Source organism: Antrostomus carolinensis, unplaced genomic scaffold (assembly GCF_000700745.2).
Source record: "Antrostomus carolinensis isolate BGI_N321 unplaced genomic scaffold, ASM70074v2 scaffold32415, whole genome shotgun sequence".
In the NCBI taxonomy this organism is placed as follows: Eukaryota; Metazoa; Chordata; class Aves; order Caprimulgiformes; family Caprimulgidae; genus Antrostomus; species Antrostomus carolinensis.
The window spans coordinates 368-638 of NW_010317582.1; positions in this window are offsets into that span (position 1 = coordinate 368).

Sequence of the window (271 nt, forward strand, 5' to 3'; positions counted from 1 at the left end):
AGCACCTGCCCGGACACGCTTCTCTCTTCTGCTGGGCAGGTTTCAGGCAGCACAGCCTCCCCCTAACAGGCTGCCCTCGGGTTTCCTTCCCTCCTGCCTCCCCTCGGCTCCTTCCCACCAGCAGTGTGGATCAAACAGCCCCGCTGAGGCACACGCTCCCTTTGGCTTTCGGCTCCCCAGGGACACATGCCCACGGGAAGGTGCCCAGGCCTTGCTGGGGGTGAGCAGAGCCGGGGTGGTGCCCTCGGCCTGGCAGTTAAAAAGCCCAGCG